At 38.3% G+C, this 21640-nt stretch overlaps 1 long non-coding RNA gene across 2 annotated transcripts; it reads right to left on the reverse strand.

The window, feature by feature from the left end:
- Positions 1-2970: 2970 nt before the first annotated feature.
- Positions 2971-19030, reverse strand: LOC146395677 (uncharacterized). 2 transcript variants are annotated; one of them, XR_014831023.1, is made up of 3 exons: positions 18871-19030; positions 5168-5264; positions 2971-4540 (listed from the first exon to the last, which is right to left on the reverse strand). It is a non-coding gene; the product is annotated as an uncharacterized LOC146395677 (long non-coding RNA). The 2 variants fall into 2 exon arrangements; XR_014831024.1 differs by having other exon boundaries at positions 18800-19027.
- Between the last annotated feature and the right edge of the window lie 2610 nt (positions 19031-21640).

The raw sequence follows: 21640 nt of genomic DNA on the forward strand, positions 1-21640 counted from the left end.
GTAAAGATCCCCGGCATGCATCCCAGTTTCCTTACCCTTAAAGCGAGGATTCTCAAATCTGCACTGCCTCAAAACAGATACCATTTACTGAGCACAGGCACTGTGCTAAACACATTTGCGCATCATTTTAAAGAACCCTAGTAGTTCAGGATGACTGACTCCTTTTTATAAGTGGAAAAACTGAGGTTCCAAGAGATAAATTTGGGTTCACATAGCTAGTCCTGGTTCATATAACTAGCAAAATGGCAGAACTCTCACTTTGCAAATTCCATGTCCTTAGTCACTGTCTGGTTACCTTTGACCTGCGTTTGGGAAGATGAACCGACAGTGAGGAGGAAGAGCAGAGCCACCCGTACGTCTTCATAATCTGCCAGCTGTCAGCCTGATCTAGCTGGAACGATGATTCCTCACCTTCCCACCATCACCCGCCCCTGAATTATCTCCTAACCCAGCTACAGACTTCTTAGGACCGTTTTCAGGATACTAAGACCGGAAGCTTAACCCCAGAAAGCCTCAGCTGCCACCCCGCCCAGCAAATTCACAGAACTCTGAAACAAATATGCTGACAAATCCATATTCCATCATCATAGCTAGAAATTTTTAAAAACAGAAATCTGAGATGCACTGAGGGGACTGGGAACTGGGAAGTGGTATCAGAGTTAAGGCTTCAAACATTTCTCTAAAGAACAATAGGAAATGTCTGCCTTAAAGCCCCATAGAGTGAAGCTTTATGATAAATTTAGGGAAACGGCATTGAAATCCTTTTTGTCTCCCCATCCTCTCTGCTGGTAAGAATCACTCACATATTTCATTTCATATTTTCTGCTTTGCTCTCACACAAGCTTCAGGGTAAACCCTCTCCTCTCTCCTTGTCCTTCCTGAATTCTCAAGGTTCTCAGTGTAAGAAAATGAGCACAAAAAATATCCAGCCAAATATCCAGTCCTGTACAAGAAAAGAAATCCTCACAGATACACATCTCAGAAACAGAGCGATACGCTTTTATCGTACATTCGATCTGGTATATGTTTCCAGTTACTGAAGAACACAACCAATATCTCACAGCGAATTTTAACTCTAATGTTGGCTTGGGTCTCTCTGTCCTTGTTTCCAGAGAAGAGAAGATGTTAAGGTCTGTTAGGGGCAGAATTTTCCCCCACTGCTGTGTCCCCAGTACCTAGAACAGTGCGTCACGCGTGCTTGGTATCCAATGAATGTTTTTTAACTCTTTCTGGCTGTATGCAGACCTAAGAATCAGAAACGCTAGGAATGGGGCCCAGCCCAGTGTGTGTTAGAACAAGCCTTCCACATGATCCTGGTGTTCGCTCAAAGTTAAAAACCACTGAACTATGATATAGATCTTTGTTGTTCAATATGCCAGCCACTAGGCACACGCGGCTATTTTTTATGGATATAATTGACATTTAACATTATGTCAGTTGCAGATGTATGACATAATGCTTTGATATAGGCATGCACTGCAAAATGATGACCACAAAAAGTCTAGTTAACATCCATTACCATGCACAGCAACAAAAAAATTTTTCCTGTAATGAGAACTTTTAAGATCTACTCTCTTAGCAACCTTCAAATATACAATAGTGTTAACTATAATCAGTTAAAATATTTTTAATAAATAGGCAAAATAGCCTCAACATACACAATACACACACACACACACATTCTGGGATAGGCAGATTATAACATGCCTCCTATTTCCCAGTATTCCTACCCTTGTACAGTTATCCCTCTCCTTGAGCGTGGGCTATGAGCGGTGACTTGCTTCTAACCAAAAGAATATGGCAAAGATTATAAGATGTTATTTCCATGATAAGATGTCACCTCCAAGATTAGGTTACAAAAGACAGTGATTTCTGTCTTACCAGCCAACTCTCTGGTCAGTTTCGATGAAGCAAGCCACCATGGTGAAGCCCACATGGCAAAGAAATGAGGGAAATTTTCAGCTAACAGCCAGTGAGGAAATGCAGTCCTCAGTCCAACAGTCCTTGGAGAACTAAATTTTGTTAACAATCATGAAAGTGAGCTTAGAATCCTATCTTTCCTCAGTTAAGCCTTCAAATGATACCCCCATAATGGCCGACACCTTGGTTGTAGGCTTGTGAGAACCTCTGAAGTTATACACCCAGGAAAGCTATGAGTGGACTCTTAAGCCACAGAGATGCAAGATGAAAAATGTTTATTGCTTTAGGTTTGTTGCACAGCAACAGAACTAATATACCCTTGCAGTGTGGAAATCCAAAACCTTTCCAAGACTCTTGTGACTCACAGGCTGATTATATGCTCACATTCCCTTGGATTTGGATCATAGGTTTAGTTTGATTTATGAACCATCTCACTGTTCCATCTACACTAATCCTGATCTATACTCCCTCAATATAGCCATGAATCTCAGTCTCTTCTTTATTTCCAAGTTCTCAGACAGCAGGTAAAATAGGCTAACCAAAAAGCTCAAAAGACAAAAATAAGGAACGAAACGTCCCTGGCTGCCTCTGAAAAGCTCTAAATATTTTTGCAGATCCAGAAGGTCATACATATAAACAGAGTTGTATACACACTGAGAAGACCTGAGAGGATATAAAGTTCTCATCTCAGGCTAACAGTGAGGCTGCACTCAAAGAGGAAGTTAAGGCCAAGTAATGTTGTAAACTGTCTGGCTCAGCATTGAACATGTGCCCCAACACAAACATAAAGCCTTTTTAGCAAAGCCTGGAAGACGTATTGATCCCAGATGCTTAAAGAAATCTCTATCCAGTCATCCCCTAACAAAAAAAGTAAAACTGTACTCTAGAAAATATCTATATTAACACAAAAGAAAGTAGTAATAAACAACAAAAAAAATAAGCTATATAGGAACAGTAAAGTTGCAAGCATAAATTCCACCTTCTCTATGATTACATTAAACATAAATGGATTAAACACTCCAATTAAAAGGCAGAGACTGGCAAAATGGATTTTTTTTTTTTTTTTTTGGCCATTCTGCAGCATACAGTAGTTCCCAGGCCAGGGATTGAGCCTAAACTATAACAGTAACCCTCTAACCCAAACCACAGCAGTGACAACACTAAGTCCTTAACTTCCAGGCCATCAGGGAATTCCAAAACAGATTCCTTAAAATGATTCAACTATACACTGTCTATAAGAGACACACTTCAGATTCAAAAATGCAAATGAGCTGAAAATAAAAAGAATGGAAAAAATATGCTAAGCAAACTGTAACCAAACAAGAGCTGGAATGGTCATACTAATAACAGACAAAGTAGGCCTTAAGGCCAAAACTGTTACTGGACATAAAGGACAGTTTATAATTTCTAAGTCAATCAAGGAAAAACATATAATAATTTAAAAAATGTGTATACGTATCAGTAGAACCTCAAGATACCTGAAGAAAAAAACTAACAAAACTGAAGAGAGAAACAGACAATTCAAGAGAGACTAACAAAATGCAATGAATGTACCTCATTGGGACTTGAGGCAGAAAAATTATAAATAAATAAATAAATTACACACACATGCAGGAAAATCAGGGAAATGTGAACACTGACTGAATATATGATGATATCAAGGAATTACTGTTAATTTTTTAGGTATGAAAATGGTGTAGTAGTTATGCTAAAAATATCCCTTTTCTTTTAGAGACATACTCTGAAATTTTTAAAGGTAACTTTATATAATGTATGAAATTTGCTTCCAAAAATCCGGAGGGAGGAGGAGGATTATGAGGACTAGATCAAACATGATTAGTCATGAGTGGGTCATTAATGTTGCTGGGTGGTTGGTCAATGGCAATCCGTTTTGTTAGTCTTTCTTCTTATGTATATATTCAAATGTTCCATGATAAAAAGGCTAAAAAAGGCACAACATATGAGACTATTCACTATGAAAAGCAATAGGACCAAAAAGATTAGTATTTGTCCATCCACTCAAAAAACATGTGCTGAGCATTCACTATGAGCAAGTCACTGGAATAAACATGCTCTCAAGTAGGCACACATAAAAATAATTATAAACAAAGAGAGGAAGATGCGTTGTAACAGATGCCCAAATGCAGGGCTACGAGAAGTTAGTGAGGGAGAGATTATTACTGATGGGGGACAGGGCAAGACTGAAATCGTAAAATATTCAAGCAGGAAGCGTCTTCATTTTAATCATTTTATTTGCATCTGAAAAATCTGAACTCCAGAGAGAAGAAGTTAATTTCTTCAATTACCTCAGCAACATTCTAACAGAGCTAGGATTTATTTGCTCCATAGCTAACATTCGTTGAGAGCTTATTATGTTCTGACACCTTGCGGAGAATTTCACACAAAATATTTCTTTTAATCCTCACAATATGTTCTATTATTATCCCATTTTTCAGAAGAGAAAACAGAGGCTCAGAGAGGTTTGTGACTCACCCAACTCGACACAGCCAGGAAGTGGTAGAGCTAGGTCTCAAACATAGTTTGTCTCCAGAGTCTTCTCTCTTCTCATTATACTGAGATTTAATCCAGAGCACCTTCCACCACTCCATGCTGGGTTATACTGTAATAGGATACAGAAATAGAGAAAAAGAGGTGTTTCAGGCACATGAAATAGAAGAGATTCAACTAACACTAATACTTTGTTTTACAGGGCTTTCCAGGACTGACGAATGAGCACCTCGAGAGAAGAACCCTATCTTATTAATAATTTTACGTCATCTAACAATGGTTGCATCATGTAAATGTGCAAATTTTTCTACTATAACCATTGTGCTTACCATGCTCTCTGACCCCCTGCTTTGGTTTTCTGCCCTTGAAAAACAAAGCCCAGGTATCTCAGCCCTGCTGAAGGTCACTGAGCTTCCTCTAGCAGTCCTTCTCTACTCCAAGCTGGACTGCAGTGTGGAAGATTCCAGAGGCCGAGCCCTCACAAGCCACCCAGCTCTTTCCTCCCCCTAGAGAGGCTTAGTGACATCATGGAATGCTGGGTTCTTATCCCTAGCACCAGCACCCCTCACCAAGTGACCCTGAAGAACTCATTCAATGTGGACCTCATTTTATCCATACCTTTCACATAAAAGGGGTTAAACCACATGGGCTTTAAAAAGGCACATTTTGGAATTCCCGTTTTGGCACAGTGGGTTAAGAATCTGACTGCAGTGGCTCAGGTTTGGGTTTGATCTCTGACCTGGCACAGTGGGTAAAAGGATCCAACGTTGCTGTAGCTGCAGTGCAGATCACAGGTGCAGCTTGGACTCAATCTCTGTCCCAGAGGCCTCCATAAGCTGTGGGTGCAGCCATAAAAAAATAAAAATAAAAACAGAAAAGGCACATTCTTGTATGAAAATATTGACTAACTATGCTGTACACCTGAAACTAATATAATATTGTAAATCAGCCATACTTCAATTTTTTAGAAAGGCACATTCCTCTCTGACAATGCATAATTCCATGAAATCAGGGAGTAAGAAAGAGACACTTAAAAAAAATTTCTATGAACAGAAACAAGAAAAATTTTATAAACAAAATGTAAAACTGAAAATTAAATGACTCTATACAAACATATATAATAAAATAAATATACATATACTTATTCACTATACAGTATTAGGGTGCAGCATTATTTTATGCCACTACTGGACTCAGAATATCAGACAGACTGGGGTTTCTAGCCCATCTTTGCCAAGCACTGGATATGTTACATTACTTATTATAATAATGACAATAATAATACTTAATAGTCGTTGAATACCACCTATATGTCACAAACTCAACACTCTATGGCTCCCTCTGGGTAAAATCATTTAACCCTCAGTTACCGCATCTATAATAAGAATGAACAGAAGCACACCATAATACAGTAGCAGTAACAATATAGATTCTCCTAAAAGACTTTATTAAAGCATATTATATTATTTTGAACAAAGTGTAAGCTTATTCAGAACAACTGCTCTATCATTATCCAGGCGAATGCAATGTTAGCCACCTACAGTGAAAAAAAACTATTCAAATATTTGTCTACTTTTCTTGAAAACTAGTATTTTTAAATATCACCTTACATCTTCTGGATTGTTCATTCCAATGGCAATAATAGTAATAAATGTATTATCCCCTTTCCCATTATTACTCCAAAATAAGTTCTAACATGAATTTATTCATTGTTTACCACAAGATGCCACAAAGAGCAAATGAGACAACATAAAAATATCTATGAGAGAGGTATGCTGTATTGATAAGCTAGAGCCAAAAACTGAAGAATTTAAAACCATGTGTATCATAATTAGATAGTCAGTTGCTCTTAACAGGCACTCAAGTGTTGAAATATTTGCATTACCACATGGCTATGCTCGCAATTGGATTTTATCATCTTTAGTGATTCAGCTATAGAATTCAAAAGAGTGCTTATAGGTCAACCAGATTGTTCCCCTTCCAGTTCCAATCCCTATGTTCAGAGAGGAAAATGAGAGCCCAAAAAACAATCAAGAAGCCAGTCAACTATTGGCATCTATGCTCTTATTATTTGCTAGACCCTCTCTATATTCTTGGAATACCTTATGAGCAAAGGAACATTAAGACAGTCCATGCCCTTATGACATATATTGTGGCAGGGAGAACTGACTTGTCCAGACAATAGTTCAGGCCAGGGGCAAAACTGTATCATCCGGCACCTAGACCTTGGCTAGAACCTTTATATCCAGTGATCAGACACCTGGTTTACATCAAAATTTGAATCATACCTCTGATTAGAATTATTCTTCCCACATTTTGCCCAAAAGGCCTTCAAAGCTTTCCTTCAATTCTATCTCTTTGGCAGAGACAAAAATTTGTGATTGCCAGATCAATCTGGGTTGACTACAGCGTCCTTTAGCCTATCTAGTGAAACTAGACAATATAATGTCACAGACTACAATAATTATGTTTTATAACATGTGTAATGCTGAAAAGTTCACAAAGCTTTTTGTAATCATTTTGGAGTTAGGTACCTATTCTAGGTGTTGCCATATTACCCTATGTTTTCATTACAGTATTTCTCATGTTATATTTTGCAGGTGCTTATTTTCTGTCTCCATCTCTAAATTGTAAGCTCCATAATGGAGCAGGGGCATCCATATGTCCCATTAGGTCAGTATCCAGCCCTAAACCTGACATGATTAGCACTTAATTCATATTTATATGTTGAATGGATAAATGATCTATTTTTCCTCTCAATCTTCTCAATGACCCTTTGAAGTGGGTAGAGATGACTACTACATTTTACTGGCCCAAGACTCAGAAACTCGAGGTCACATCTCCAAGGTCACACAGATGGTCATGATAAAACCTGCTTTCCTGACAATTTCTCTAGTGACATTATGTTTCTTGTAGACTAGAACCACATGTTTTCCATTTTTGAGCCCTTTACAGAGTTGATCACAGTATCTGGCACCTAATGAGGCAGTAGTAAACCTAATTTTAAAAAATTATTATTAATAAAATAAACTTTAAGTCAAAAATCATCATAAGAGAAAAAGAAGGACAATATATAATGATAAAAGGACCAATACACCAGGAAGATATAAGAAGAGCATGCAGGGAGACCTAAATACATAAAATAAACATTGAAAAAAACTAAAGTATGAAAAAGACAGCAACACAATAATAGTCACGAACTTCAATACTCCACTTTAAATAATGGATAGAATATCCAGACAAAAGATCAATAAGGAAACAGAAGACTTAAACACACCATAGATCAAACAGACCTAAAAGACATATAGAAAACATTCTAACCACTAGCAGCAGAATACATACTCTTTTCAAGTGTACACAGAACTTTTTCCACAACAGACCACATTTTAGGTCACAAAATAAGTCATAACAAATTTTAAAAGATTAAGATCATACTAAGTATCTTTTCTGATCACAATGGAATAAAATAGAAGAAATGGATAAATTCCTAGAAACATACAACCTACCAAGACTACAGGTGAAAAACTAGACAGTCTGAAAAGACTTGTAATGAGTGTAGAGATTGACTTAGTAATCAAAAACCTCCCAATAAAGAAAAGCCCAGGACAAGAAGGCTTCATTGGTGAATTCTATCAAGTCTTCAAAGAATTAATGCCAATTCTAAATTCATTCAAAACATTTAAGGAGTTCCTGTTGTAGCTCAGTGGGTCATGTGCCCAACTAGTACCATGAGGATGCAGGGTTGATCCCTGGCCTCACTCAGTGGGATAAGAATCCAGCATTGCCACAAGCTACAGTGTAGGTCAGAGATGCAGCCCAGATCTGGCATTGATGTGGCTGTAGTGTAGGCTCACAGCGGCAGCTCCGATTTGACCCCTAGCCTGGGAACTTCCATATGCTGCAGGCACAGTCCTTAAAAAATAAAAAAAAATAAAAAATTTTAATTAAGAGGAGGGAATACTTCCAAACTCATTTTATGAGGACAGTATCATCCTAATACCAAAGCCAGACAAAGACACCACAAGAAAAGAAAACTACAGCCCAATATTTATACATATTTTTATATAAATATAAAAATCTCCAACAAAATCCTATCAAACCAAATCCAACAGCACATTAAAGGGATAAGACATCATGACCAAGTGGGATTTATCACTGGGATGCAAGAATGGTTCAACAAACAAAAATCAGCTAATGTGATATACAACAGTAACTAAATAAAGGATAAAAATCACATGGTCATCTCGTAGATGCTGAAAAAGAATTTTTGACAAAATACAATGCTTATTCATGATAAAAACTGTCACCAATCTAGTAAAAGAAAATACCTCAGCAAAATAAAGGCCATATATGAAAAACCCAGAGTTAACATTATTCTCTAGAAGTCCTAGCCAAAGTAGTTATACAAGAAAAAGAAATAAAATGTGTTCAAACTGGATAGGAAAAAGTAAAATTGTGCTTGTTTTCAATTGACATAATACTACATATAGAAAAGCCTAAAGACGCTATTTAAAAAATCATCAGAGCCCCCCAAAAAATTCAATGAAGTTTCAGGATACAAAAAAAATCAACAAATTATCTAAAAATAAAATTAAGGAAACACTCTCACTTTCAATTGCACCAAAAACAATAAGATACACAGGAGTAAGGTTGACTAAGGAGGTGAAAAACGTGCACACTAAAAACTACAAAATACTGATGAAAGACACAAACAAATGGAAAGACACTCAGCATTCATGGATTAGAAATCTAAATATCATTTAAATGTCCAATCCATCCAAAGTGATCTAGAGATTCAATGGAATCTTAACCAAAACTCTAATAGCATTCTTTACAGTAATAGAAAAATTATTTTAAAATTCATATGAAACCATAAAAGACCAGGAATAGTCAAATCAATTTTTAGAAATAAGAACAAACCTAGGAGTACCCATTATGGCTCAGTAGAAACGAATCCAACTAGGAGCCATGAGGTTGCAGGATTTGATACCTGGCCTCACTCAGTGGGTAAAGGATCTGGTGTTGCCATGAGCTGTGGTGTAGGTCACAGATGCAGCTTGGATCTGGCATTGCTGTGGCTCTGGCATAGGTCAGCAGCAACAACTCTGATTAGACTGCTAGCCTGGGAATCTCCATATGCTGTGGCTATGGCCCTCAAAAGACAAAAAAAAAAAAAAAAAGAAGTAAGAACACACCTGGAAGCATCACAATTCCAGGTTTCAAAATACACTGCAAACCGACAGTAATCAAAACAGTATGGTACTGGCATAAAGACAAACATATAGACCAATGGAAGAGAACAGAGAACATATAAAAAAAATCTACACATGCAAAATCAAGTTATGTCAAGAATACACAATGGGGAATAGATTGTTTCTTCAACAAATGGTACTGAGAAAAGTGGATAACCAGATACAAAAGAATGAAACTGGACCTTTATCTTATATCATAAAAAATAATTAAAGATATTAAAATATATTAAGGAATTAAACATAACATTGAAACTGTAAAACTCCTAGAAGAAAACAGGAGAAAATCTTTATAAAAATGGTCTTGGCAATGATTTCATGGACATGACATCAAAAACACAGAAAACAAAAGTAAAAATAGATTTTTTTTTAAATGAGACTATAAATCTTCTCCACAGCAAAAAAAAAAAAAAATCAACAGAGTAAATAAATGCAAATTATAGAATGGGAGAAAATAATTACGAAGCTTTTATATGATAAGGATTTAATCTTCAAAAACTATATAGAACTCCTACAATGAAATAGTAAAATAAACCCAAAAAAAAGCCTATTTAAAAGCAGGCTAAGGACTTAAAGAGACATTCTACAAAGAAGACATACAAATGACCAACAAGTATATGAAAAAATACTCAATGTCACCAATTATCAGGGAATGCAAATCAAAACCACAATGAGTTATCATCTCACATGTGTTAGGATGGTAATTATGAAACACACACACACACACACACACTCAAAATACAAGTGTTGGTGAGGATCTGCAGAAATTAGAACACTTGCACACTGTTCAGAAATATAAAATGATGCAGCCACTATGGAAATAGTATGGCATTTCCTCAAAAAATTAAAAATAGGGGGAGTTCCCATCGTGGCGCAGTGGTTAATGAATCCAACTAGGAACCATGAGGTTGCGGGTTCAGTCCCTGCCCTTGCTCAGTGGGTTAACGATCTGGCGTTGCCGTGAGCTGTGGTGTAGGTTGCAGACACGGCTCGGATCCTGCGTTGCTGTGGCTCTGGCGTAGGCTGGCGGCCACAGCTCCGATTAGACCCCTAGCCTGGGAACCTCCATATGCCATAGGAGCGGCCCAAGAAATAGCAAAAAGACAAAAAATAAATAAAATAAAATAAAAATAAATAAATAAAATTAAAAATAGAACACCATATGATCCAGCAATTCCACTTCTGGATATTTACCCAAATGAATTGAAATTATGATCTCAAAGATATATCAGCACCCTCACTTTCAGTGATTCACAGTAGTCAAGACGTGGAAACAACCTAAATGTCTACTGACAGATGAATGGATAAAGAAAATGAGGTATACACATACATGAAATATTAAGCCTTATAAAGGATTTTCTGACAAACAGTACAACATGGATGAAACTCGAAGACATTATACTAAGTGAAATAAACCAGTTACAGAAGGACAAAGACTGCATGGTTCCAAAGATATCAGGTATACAAAATAATCAAATTCATAAAATCAGACAGTGGAAGGGTGGTTGCTAGGGTCTGAGGAGAGGGGAAAATTAGGAGTTACTATTCAACAGGCCTAAAGTTTTAGCAAGACGAATAAATTCTAGAAACCTGCTGTACAACATTGTACCTATACTCAACAATACTGGGGAGCTCCTGCTGTGACTCAGTGGTACTGAACCTGACTAGTATCCACAAGAATGTGGATTCAATTCCTGGCCGCTCTCAGTGGGTTAAAGTTCCAGTGGTGTCTCTGTGAGCTGTGGAGTAGGTCACAGGCGCAGCTCAGATCTGACGTCACTGTGGCTGTGGTACAGGCCAGCAGCTGTAGCTCCAATTAAACCCCTAGCCTAGGAACGTCCATGTGCTGTGGGTGCAGCCCTAAAAAGAAGAAAAAAGAACAATACTGTATGTGCACTTCAATTTTTAACAGGTTACATCTCCTGTTAAGTGTTCTCATCACAATAACATTTTAAAGAATTATTACTGTCGTGATGATGATGATAATGAATAAATAAAAAATAATTTGTTAAAAGATAGAGATTTAGATACAGGCCCTGAATGAAGCATTAGACCAGATGAACTTAACAGATATTTATAGGACACTCCATCCAAAAGCAACAGAATACACATTACACATTCTTCTCAAGAGCACATGGAACATTCTCTAAGATTGATCATATCCTGGGCTATAAATCCAATGTCAGTAACTTTAAGAAAATTGAAATCATATCAAGCATCTTTTCCAACCACAATGCTATACAACTGGAAATCAACAACAAGAAAAAAACTGCAAAAAACACAAACACGTGGAGACTAAACAACATGTTACTAAACAACCAATGGGATCACTGAAGAAATCAAAGAAGAAATGAAAAAATACCTAGAAGCAAAGGACAACAAAGATACACCATTCCAAAACCTATGGGATGCAGCAAAAGCCGTTCTTAGGGTAAAGTTTATATCAATACAAGGCTACCTCAGGAAACAAGAAAAAGCTCACATAAACAAGCTAACTTTACATCTAAAGCAGCTCGAGAGAGAAGAGCACACAAGACCTACAATTAGTAGAAGGAAAGAAATCATTAAGATCAGAGCAGAAATCAATGAAAGAGAAACGAAGAGAACCATAGACAAGATCAATGAAACAAAAAGCTGGTTCTTCGAAAAGATCAACAAAATTGATAAACCTTTAGGCAGACTTCCCAAGAAAAAAAGAGAGAGGACTCAAATCAATAAAATTAGAAATGAAAAAGGAGAAGTAACAATGGACATCACAGAAATACAAAGGATCATAAGAGACTACTACATGCAACTATACACCAATAAGACAGGAAACCTAGAAGAAATGGACAAATTCTTAGAAAAGTACAATCTTCCAAGACTAAACCAAGATGAAATAGAAATGAACTGAAATCACAAGTACTTAAATTGAAACTGTGATTTTAAAAAATCCAACAAACAAAGGTCCAGGACCAGATGGCTTCACAGGCGAATTCTATCAAACATTTAGAGAAGAGCTAACACCTATCCTCCTTCTGAAACTGTTGCAAAAAATTGCATAGGAAGGAACACTGCCAAACTTATTCTATGAGGCCACCATGACCCTAATACCAAAACCAGACAAAGATACCACAAAAAAGGAAAATAACAGATCAATTTCACGAATGAACATAGATGAAAAAATCCTCAACAAAATACTAGCAAACCGAATCCAACAATACATTAAAAGGATTGTACACCATGATCAAGTGGGATTTATCCTAGGGATGCAAGGATTCTTCATATCTGCACATCGATCAGTATGATACACCACATTAACAAACCAAAGAATAAAAATTCAACAGATTCCAACACGCATTTCTTTTCTTTCCTTTTTTTTTTTTTTTTTTTTTTTTTTTTTTTTTTTGTCTTTTGGCTATTTCTTGGGCCGCTCCCGCGACATATGGAGGTTCCCAGGCTAGGGGTCGAATTGGAGCTGTAGCCACTGACCTATGCCAGAGCCACAGCAACGCAGGATCCGAGCCATGTCTGCAACCTACACCACAGCTCATGGCAATGCCAGATCCTTAACCCACTGAGCAAGGGCAGGGACTGAACCCTCAACCTCATGGTTCCTGGTCGGATTTGTTAACCACTGCACCCCGACGGGAACTCCCAACACTCATTTCTGATGAAAACCCTTCAGAAAATGGGCATAAAGGGAATCTACCTCAACATAATAAAGGCCATATATGACAAACGCACAGCTAACATTATTCTCAATGGTGAAAAGCTGAAAGAATTCCCACCGAGATCAGGAATAGGACAAGGATGTCCCCTCTCACCACTACTATTCAACATAGTTTTGGAAGTCCTAGCCATAGCAATCAGAGAAGTAAAAGAGATAAAAGGAATCCAAATTGGAAAGGAAGAAGTAACACGATCACTATTTGCAGATGACATGATACTATACCCAGAGAATACTAAAGACTCTACCAGAAAACTGTCAGAGCTCATCCATGAATTTGGCAAAGTCACAGGATACAAAATTAATACACAGAAATCAACAGTATTTCTATATACTAACAATGAAAGATCAGAAAGAGAAATTAGGGAAGCAATCCCATTTACCATTGCATTCAAAAGAATAAAATAAACCTACCTAAAGAGACAAAAGACCTGTACTCTGAAAACTATAAGACACGGATGAAAGAAATCAAAGAGAACACAAATAGATGGAAAGACATACCATGCTCTTGGATTGGAAGAGTCAATATTATCAAAATGACAACACTACCCAAGGCAACTGACAGATTCAATACAATCCCTATCAAAGTACCAAGGACATTTTTCACAGAACTAAAACAAAATATTTTAAAGTTTGTTTGGAAACACAAAAAGACCCAGAATAGCCAAAGACATCCTGAGAAAGAAAAATGGAGCTGGAGGAATCAGGCTCCCTGACTTCAGACTATACCACAAAGCTACAGTCATCAAAACCATGTGGCACTGGCACAAAGACAGAAATATAGATCAGAGGAACAGGGTAGAAAGCCCAGAATTAAACCCATGCACCTACAGCCAACTCATCTATGACAAAGGAGGCAAGAATATACAATGGAGAAAAGATAGCCCCCTTAATAGGTGGTGCTGGAAAAACTGGACACCCACATGGAAAAGAATGAAATTAGAACACTTCCTAACACCATACACAAAAATAAACTCAAAATGGATTCAAGACCTATGTATAAGACCAGATACTATAAAACTCCTAGAGGATGAACAACTATACGCCAACAAATTTGACAATCTGGAAAAAATGGACAATTTTCTAGAATCTTACAGCCTGCCAAAACTGAATCAAGAAGAAACAGACCAACTTAACCAACCAATCACTAGAAATGAAATTGAAGAAGTCATAAAAACACTCCCTACAAATAAAAGTCCAGGACCAGACAGCTTCACAGGCGAATTCTATCAAACACATAAAGAGGATCTGGTGCCCATCCTCCTTAAACTCTTTCAAAAGGTCGAAGAAGAAGGAATACTCCCAAAGACATTCTATGACGCCACCATCACCCTCATTCCAAAACCAGACAAAGATAACACCAAAAAAGAAAACTATCAGCCAATATCTTTTGATAAACACAGATGCAAAAATTCTCAACAAAATGTTAACCAACCGAATCCAACAACATATCAAAAAAATCATACACCATGACCAGGTTGGGTTCATCCCAGGTTCACAAGGATGGTTCAACATACGCAAATCAATCAGCATCATATACCACATTAACAAAAAAAAAGTCAAAAATAATATGATCATCTCAATAGATGCAGAAAAAGCATTTGACAAAGTCCAACATCCATTTATGATCAAGACCCTCACCAAAGTGGGTATAGAGGGAACATCCCAGAACATAATCAAAGCCATTTATGGCAAACCCACAGCAAATATAATACTCAATGGGGAAAAACTGAAAGCCTTCTCACTCAAATCTGGAACAAGACAGGGATGCCCACTCTCACCACTGCTCTTCAACAGAGTTTTGGAAGTCCTAGCCACAGCAATTAGACAAACAAAAGAAATAAAAGGCATCCATATAGGAAGAGAAGAGATCAAACTGTCACTGTATGCAGACGACATGATACTATACATAGAAAACCCTAAGGACTCAACCCCAAAACTACTTGAACTGATTAATAAATTCAGCAAAGTGGCAGGATATAAGATTAACATTCAGAAGTCAGTTGCATTTCTGTATACCAGCAATGAAATATTAGAAAATACAAAAATACAATACCTTTTAAAATTGCACCTCACAAAATCAAATACCTCGGAATACACCTGACCAAGGAGGTAAAGGACTTATAAAACTTTAATCAAAGAAATCAAAGAAGATGTAAAGAAATGGAAAGATAGTCCATGTTCCTGGATTGGAAAAATCAATATTGTAAAAATGGCCATACTACCCAAAGCAATCTACAGATTCAGTGCAATCCCTATCAAATTACCCATGACATTTTTCACAGAACTAGAACAAACAATCCAAACATTTATTATGGAACAACAAAAGACCCAGAATTGCCAAAGCAATCCTGAGAAACAAAAACCAAGCAGGAGGCATAACTCTCCCAGACTTCAAGAAATACTACAAAGCCACATCATCAAAACAGTGTGGTACTAGTATCAATACAGAGAGACAGACCAATGGAAGAGAATAGAAAACCCGGAAATAAACCCTGACACCTGTGGTCAATTAGTCTTTGACAAGGGAAGCAAGAACATAAAATGGGAAAAAGAAAGTCTGTTCAGCAAGCATTGCTGGGAAACCTGGACAGCTGCATGCAAAGCAATGAAACTAGAACACACCCTCACACTATGCACAAAAATAAACTCAAAATGGCTGAAAGACTTAAATATACGACAGGACAGCATCAAACTCCTAGAAGAGAACATAGGCAAAATATTCTCTGACATCAACATCATGAATATTTTCTCAGGTCAGTCTCCCAAAGCAATAGAAATTAGAGCAAAAATAAACCCATGGGACCTCATCAAACTGAAAAGCTTTTGCACAGCAAAGGAAACCCAAAAGAAAACAAAAAGACAACTTACAGAATGGGAGAAAACAGTGTCAAATGATGCAACTGACAAGGGCTTAATCTCTAGAATATATAAGCAACTTATACAACTCAACAGCAAAAAAGCCAATCAACCAATGGAAAAATGGGCAAAAGACCTGAATAGATATACAGATGGCCAGCAAACACATGAAAAAATGTTCAACATCGCTGATTATGAGAGAAATGCAAATCAAAACTACCATGAGATACCACCTCACACCAGTCAGAATGGCCATCATTAATAAATCCACAAGTAACAAGTGCTGGAGGGGCTGTGGAGAAAAGGGAACCCTCCGCACTGTTGGTGGGAATGTCAACTGGTACAGCCACTATGGAGAATAGTTTGGAGATACCTTAGAAATCTATACATAGAACTTCCATATGACCCTGCATTCCCACTCTTGGGCATATATCCGGACAAAACTCTACTTAAAAGAGATACATTGCACCCACATGTGCATTGCAGCCCTATTCACAATAGCCAGGACATGGAAACAACCCAAATGTCCATCAACAGATGATTGGATTCGGAAGATATGGTATATATACACAATGGAATACTATTCAGCCATAAAAAAGAATGACATAATGCCATTTGCAGCAACATGGATGGAACTAGAGAATCTCATACTAAGTGAAATGAGTCATAAAGACAAAGACAAATACCATATGATATCACTTATAAGTGGAATCTTATATCCAGCACAAATGAACATCTCCACAGAAAAGAAAATCATGGACTTGGAGAAGAGACTTGTGGTTGCCTGTTGGGAGGGGGAGGGAGTGGGAGGGATCGGGAGCTTGGGGTTATCAGATACAACTTAGAATAGATTTACAAGGAGATCCTGCTGAGTAGCATTGAGAACTATGTCTAGATACTCACATTGCAACAGAACAATGGGTGGGGGAAAAAATGTATACCTGTAAGAATAACTTGATCCCCATGCTGTACAGCGGGAAAAAAGAAGAAAAGAAGAAAAAAATCAAACATAAAAAAAAAAGCATTTCCTATCTAAGATTCTATTACCCAACTTATCAATTAAATGTCTCTGGAAAATAAATATATTTTAATATGTACAAAGTTGTAAAAGTTTACCTATAGAAACCACTTCTCAGAAAGAGTCAGAGAACTACCTGGGAAAAAAGAGTCAATTACTAATATTGTACTCCAGAAAATTACTTAGGAAAAAAATTAAGCATGTAAGATATAGTACCATTCTCTTTAATCCAAATTTATATCTAGCTTTGCTGTTTTGATTTTGATTTCAAGAATACTCGAAAGTGAAGGTAGTATTAATGGCACTTTGCTTTTTTGTGTTTTTCTTTTTCTGTTTATCTTGTAATTTTTTCACTTTAGTAAATACATTTAAATACAATTTTTTTCAAAAAAAAAAAACCTCTTAGAGGAAAACATAGGCCAAACACTCTCCGACATTAACGAGAGCAATATCTTTTCAGATCCACGTCCTAGAGTTATGACAATATAAACAAAAAGCAAACAAATGGGACTTAATTAAACTTAAAAGTTTCTCCACAGCAAAGGAAACCCTAAACAAAATGAAAAGACAACCCACAGAATGGGAGAAAATCTTTGCAAATGAATCGACTGAAAAGGGATTAATTGCCAAAATTTATAAACCCGTTATGCAGCTCAATACCAAAAAAAAAAAAAAAAAAAAAAAAAACCCATCAAAAAATGGGCAGAAGATCTGAACAGACAATTCTCCAAAGACATACAGATGGCCAAAAAACACATGAAAAGGCGTTCAACATCACTCATATTAGAGAAATGCAAAACCACTCTGAGGTACCACCTTACACCAGCCAGAATGGCCATCATCAAAAAGTCTACAAATAATAAATGCTGGAGACGGTATGGATAAACAGGAACCCTGTTACACTGTTGGTGAGAATGTAAATTGGTGCAGCCACTGTGGAAAACAGTATCGAGATTCCTCAGAAAACTAAAAACAGAACTACCATTTGATCCAGCAGTCTCACTCCTGGGCATCTATCCAGAGATAATCACGACTCAAAAAGATACATGTACTCCAGTGGTCACGGCAGCCCTACATACAATAGCCAAGACATGGAAACAACCTCAATGTCTATCGACAGAGAAGTAGATAAAGAAGATGTGGTACATATACACAAAGGAATATGACTCAGCCATTAAAAGGAAAGAAGTAACAGCATTTGCAGCAACATAGATGGACCTAGAAATAATCATGCTAAGTGAAGTCAGTCAGACAGTGAGACACCAACATCATATGTTATCACTTAAATGTGGAATCTAAAAAAGGACACAATGAATTTCTTTGCAGAACAGATACTGACTTACAGACTTTGGAAAATTTAGGGTTTCCAAATGAGACAGGTTGGGAGGGTGGGGAGATATGCTGGGGGTTGGGATTGGAAATGCTATAATTTCATTGTGAAGATTGTTATACAACTATAAATGTAATAAAATTCATTGAGTAATTAAAAAAAGAAAGAAAGAAAGGAGCTTTAGAATCAGAGGGTTCAAATCTCACCCCTGCCAGTTACTGGCTGAAGGAACTTGGTTGGGCTTCTTCATCTCATAAGAAGAACATTATAGTCCTACCTCCAGGGAGGCTGGGAGGATCGAACAGAAATTGCACGTAGAGATCAACATGACACTGGCATTTCCAATGCGGGACCTTCAGGCCAAGGCTCCTTCCCCAGGCCCACAGAAATAGCAAGAAGGAAGGCTTCAAGAAGGAAGTACAGCTTCTTCAAACCTGCTGGTGTAGCACAAATGTATCAAACCAGGGGGTTCTAAGACTCAAACAGTCATGGACAGTCCCCACCAGGCACTCACAATTCCATTCAAAGTCCCTGAAAGGCTTCTTCCCAGCCTCTGCTCAACTGTTTATTAACTCCTATAGGTTCCTGCAGCTTCATTCACTGTGGACAGTCTTTCTTGGTGGCCTGTGTATGAAGAACTCCAGATGCTGCAAATCCTCAATTTGCACATGAACAAAGGAAATGCTTTTTGTTTTTCAAAGTAGCAACCTTGAAGAAACAAGCCAGGAGCTGATGTAGGAAAGCAGCCTGACAGTCGACACAGACCAACAGCTAATAGTATCAACACAACCATGTGAGCAATGGGAGGCACCATGACTCTCCCACATGCCCCCAAATAAACAAACCAAGAGCGTCCACAGACTGGATGGCAGCAGGCAGGCTGGAAAATGGTGCCTACAAATGAACCCCCAATCTTTGTTCTGTTTTCCAAGCCATTTAGCCCAGAGATATGTGCGATAATGGACCTTCTGATAGGAAAGCCACTTCTAAATAGTTCTGACAATTCATGAGTGCTATTTATTGTAGTTTATTACGTCTACAAGGGAAAAGTTTGGGGCTGCTTTTCAAAACTGAACACTTTTTTTTTTTGTTTGTTTGCTTTTTAGGGCTGCACCCACAGCATATGGAAGTTCCCAGGCCAGGGGTCGAATCAGAGCTGCAGCTGCCAGCCTACACCACAGTCACAGCACTAGATCTGAGCCGAATCTGCCGCACAGCTCACAGCAATGCCGGATCCTTAACCCTCTGGGCGAGGTCAGGGATCAAACCCTCATCCTCATGGATACTAGTTGGATTCATTTCCACTGAGCCACGATGGGAACTCCCCCAACAATTTTTAAAACTTTCATTTTTCGACAAATATTTACTGGACCTTCATTCTGTGTCAGGCACTGAACTAGATCCTGAGAAACTAGCTATAGTAAACAAAACAGAAATGGGTCCTGCCCTCAGGGAAATTATATTCTAATGACACAGACAGATAACAGCAAGCAGACAAAGAAATAAAATAATTACAGTAAGCTCTACAAAGGAAGCAAATGAGGAGCTGACATGGGGAGGGGATAATAGTAAAGTTGGAAGAAAGAGGTAATATTTTGGCTGACACTCAAAGAATAAGGAAGGAAACCCGTGAAACGGGATGGGGCATTGTATAATTCCATTTCTATAGAATGTCCAGAAAGGCAAATTTAGAGACTCGGAAAGTAGATTAGTGGTTGCCTAGGGCTGGGGTGGGAATGGGAGGGAGTGTAAAGAGGCAGGAGGTTTCTTTTTGGGCTGATGGAAATGTTCCAAAACTAGAGTGTGGTTGGTGGTTGCACAACTCTGAAAATATGTGAAAATCACTGAATAGTATACAAAATAGGTGAATTTTAGGATATGAAAACACCTCAAGGGAGTTCCTGTCATGGCACAGCAGAAACAAATCTGACTAGTAGCCATGAGGACACAGGTTCGATCCCTGGCCTTGCTCAGTGGGTTAAGGATCTGGTGTTGCCGTGGGCCATGGTGTAGGTCACAGACACAACTCAGATCTGACGTGGTGTGGCTATGGTGTAGGCCAGAGATTACAGCTCTGATTTGACCCCTAGCCTGAGGACCTCCATATGCCACTGGTGTGGCCCTAAACACACACACACATACACACACAAAGAGATGGGTGGACGAACCCAGAAGGAGGAACAGCAGGTACAAGTGTTCTCATGTGGGAAGGCACTTGCCACATGTAAGGCCTGAGAGAACCACTGCTCTGGACACAGAGGAGGCAGAGAGGAGGGTGAAGACAACAGAGCTGCCTGCAGGTCCCTTGAGGCCTCCTTGGCCATGGTACAGAGCAAGTACCATGCTATTCAGTGGATTCACTGTACTGGCCCTTCAAGTTGTTCATGTTTTAGTGAAGAAACAAGAGGCGGAATATAGAGCAATGATACCTACTTGATTTAAAAAATTTTTTTATTACAGTATAGTTGATTTACATGTTCCTTCAGTTTCTGCTGTATAGCAAAGTGACCCAGCTACCCATACACACTCGGTTTTGTTTTGGCTTTTATTTTTGTCCATCGGGTTCTTACCCAAGACACTGGACACAGGTCCCTGTGCTGTACAGCAGGACCCCATCGTCCATCCATTCCAAAGGCAAGAGTCTGCATCCACCAACCCCAGACTCCTCGGCAGCCCCCCGGTCTCCCCTTCCCCGCCAGCAAACACAGGTCTGTCCTCCACGTCCACGATTTGTTTCTGTTTTGTAGAGAAATCATTTGCGCCATCTTTTTTTTTTTTTTTTTTTGTCTTTTTGTCTTTTTTTTTTTTTTTTTAGGGCTGCACCCGCAGCATATGGAGGTTCCCAGGCTAGGCGTCTAACCGAGCTTTAGCCGTTGGCCTACACCACAGCCACAGCAACACCAGATCTGAGCCATGTCTATGACCTACACCACAGCTCACGGCAACACTGGGCCTTGACCCGCTGAGCAAGACCAGGGCCTCAAATCCGCAACCTTGTGGTTCCTAGTCAGATCTGTCTCTGCTGTGCCATGATGGGAACTCCTGTG

The sequence above is a fragment of the Sus scrofa genome, chromosome 16 (genome assembly GCF_054392235.1).
Source record: "Sus scrofa isolate SSC_HxYL_T2T_F1_AM1 chromosome 16, Sscrofa_HxYL_maternal_Yorkshire_Landrace_v2.0, whole genome shotgun sequence".
Lineage (NCBI taxonomy): Eukaryota > Metazoa > Chordata > Mammalia > Artiodactyla > Suidae > Sus > Sus scrofa.